This window comes from Ictidomys tridecemlineatus, chromosome 3 (assembly GCF_052094955.1).
Source record: "Ictidomys tridecemlineatus isolate mIctTri1 chromosome 3, mIctTri1.hap1, whole genome shotgun sequence".
NCBI lineage: Eukaryota > Metazoa > Chordata > Mammalia > Rodentia > Sciuridae > Ictidomys > Ictidomys tridecemlineatus.
This window is the reverse complement of record NC_135479.1, coordinates 98145379-98148468: the sequence shown is the minus strand read 5'-3', so window position 1 is coordinate 98148468 and position 3090 is coordinate 98145379.

Genomic DNA, 3090 nt, shown 5'->3' with positions numbered 1-3090 from the left:
AATGGATTAATCTACTGCTATAGATTAACCTGGAGGTAACTGCATGCAAAACTGTGAGTGGCTGGAAAAAGTAGGTCACAAATGGACATGTCTCTGATGTTTATAATTGTCCTTGGTGAAAGGAGCTCTCTCTGTTTCCTGGTTGCCAGGTTCTGAGCCGCTTTCCTCTGCCATGCCCTCTACCACCATGTGCTGCCTTACCTCGGGCCCAGAGCAGTGGAGTTGACCAACTATAGACTGCAACTCTGAAACCATGAGCCAAAATAAACTTCTCTCCTTTTAGTGTTCTTGCCAGGTCCTTTGGTCAGAGCAACACAGGATCCGACTTAAAGAATTGCTTTGGCTTTTGGAGGATCTTTTGTGCTTCTGTATAAATTTGAGGGTTGCTTTGTCTACTTCTATGAAGAATGTCATTGGTATTTGCATGAGAATTGTATTGAATCTATAGTTCATTTTCAGTAGGAGGGCCATTTTAACAATATTAATATACCCAGTCTATGAATGTGGGAGGTCTTTCCATCTTCTAGTGTTTTCTTTAATTTCTTTCTTCAGTGCTTGGTGATTTCCAATATACAGTTATTTCACCTTCTTGGTTAGGTTGATTCCTAGGTTTGTTTGTTTGTTATTTGTTTATTTTAGGGCTACTATGAATGGGATTGCTTTCCTGATTTCCTTCTCAGCAAGTTTACTGTTGGTGTATAGAAAAGCAATTGAGTTTTGTGTGTTGATTTTGTATCCTGCCTTTTTGCTGAATTTGTTTATTAGTTCTGAGAGTCTTTTAGTGGAATCTTTAGGGTTTTTTAGGGGTTTTAAATTCTTTTTTAAGAATCATATCATCTGAAAATAGGGATAATTTGAATTCCTCCTTTTCTATTTGTATCCCTTTTATTTCTTTCTCTTGTCTGATTGCTCTGGCTAAGATTTCTAGTAGTGTATTAAATAAGAATAGTGAGAGAGGACACCCCTACCTAGTCTCAGATTTCACAAGAAATGGTTCCAGTTTTTACCCATCCAGTAGTATGATGTTGGCTGAGTTTCTCATAAATAGTCTTAATTATATTGAGGTATTTCCCTGCTATACAAAATTATTAAAGGCTTTATCATGAAGGGAAGTTGGATTTTTATCAAAGGCTACATCTATCTATTGAGATGCTCATATGATTTTTATCCAAGATCCTATTCACATCCTGTATTAAGCTTCTTGATTTGTATATGTTGAGCCATCCTTCCATGCCCAGGGTAAAACGAACTTGATCATAGCATGTGGTCTTTTTAATATACTATTGAATTCAAATATTCAAATATTGAGGATTTTTATATCTATGTTCATCAAGGATATTTGGTCTCTATATTTCTTTATTTGTTGTATTTTTATTAGGTTTTGGTAGTAGATAATACTGGTTTTGTAGAATAAGTATGTAAGGGTTATTTCCCTTTCTATAATATGAATAGTTGGAGAAGAACCAGTACTATATGTTATTTAAAAGTGGTAAAATTCAGCAGTGAATCCATCTAATCCTGAGCTTTTCTTCGTTAGGAAACTTTATTACTGTCTCAATGTCATTGCTTTTTGCTGATCTATTTTAAATACTTTCTTGATTCAATTTTAATAGGTCAGATGTGTCTAGAAATTTGTCCATTTATTCTAGATTTTTTCTGTTTTTTTTTTCAATACAGGTTTTCAAAGAATTTCCTCATGATCCTTTGAATTACAGACGTATCTGAATCATCCCATTTTGTAATCATCCCATTTTTTATTTATTGGGCTCTCTCTCTCTTTATTGGGGTTTCTCTCTCTCTTTCTCTCTCTCATTAGCTTGGCTAAGGATTTATCAACCTTATTATTTCACAGAAACCATTCTTTTTATTTTAGTCTTTATTTAATTTATTTCTCCTGGTATTTATTATTTCTTCTTCTGATTCTGGTTTTGATTTGTTCTTGCTTTTTTAAAGTCTTGAGCTGCATCATTATTTATTTATCATTATTTATTGACATATCTTTCTATTTAGTGTTGGAATGCATAGCTATGAACTGCCTTCTTATGATAGCTTATGATAGTGTTTCTATTTTCACCCCCTGATTTCTGCAATGACCTACTTCTTGTTCAAATTTTTATTGTTTAATCTTCATGAGTTTGTGTAATTTCTGCAGTTTTCATTGCTATCAATTTCTAGTTTTATCCCATTATGGACTGATAAAATGCAAGAAATAATTTCAAATGTTTGAATTGGTTAATATTTACTTTATGGCCAAATGTATGATTTATTTTAGAAATAAGTTCTATGTGCTGATGAAAAGAATCTGTATTCTGCTGCTTTTGACTGCAACGTTCTGTATTCAGTCCATCTGATCTGTAGTATAATGTAACTTTGATGCTTTTTTCCTAACTTCTATGGTCTGGATAACCTACCTTTGGTGAGAGTCGGGTATTGAAGTCACCCACTGATATTGTTTTGGGACCTATCTATCTCTTTAGGTCTAGTAGTGTTATATAAAATTGGGTGCTTCAACATCTGTGCATGTTTGTTTATAATTGTAACATCTTCTTAATGAATTGTCCCCTTTATCAATCTGTAATGATCTTGTTTCTTCTGACTTGGGCTTAAAATCTGTTTTGTGGATTATGAGTATACTTACTCCTGCTTGCTTTCAGATTCCATTTATTCAGAATATGATGTCCCTTTATTTTAACTTTCATTCTGTATATGTCCTTGCTGGAGAGGCAAGTTTCTTGCAGGAAGCATATTCTTAATCTAATCATCCAATCTGAGTCTTTTAATTGTTGAATTAAGACTATTTATATTCAGGATTATTATCTTAGAGGTTTGATGATCTTCTGTATTAATATTGTTTGGTTCTTCCCTGATTTTCTTTAGAACAATGCTAGAACCATTGAGGCTATGAGGACTTTTGGAAATAACTTAAATGCATTTTGCACTATGAGATGGACATGGGACTTTGGGGTCAGAGGCAGAATATTATGGTTTATATATGAAGTGTTCCCCAGAGTCTCATGTGTTGAGGGCTTGGTCCCTCAAAGCAGCCATGTTAAAGAGGTGGGGATTTGGGGAATTGATTGGATCACGAGG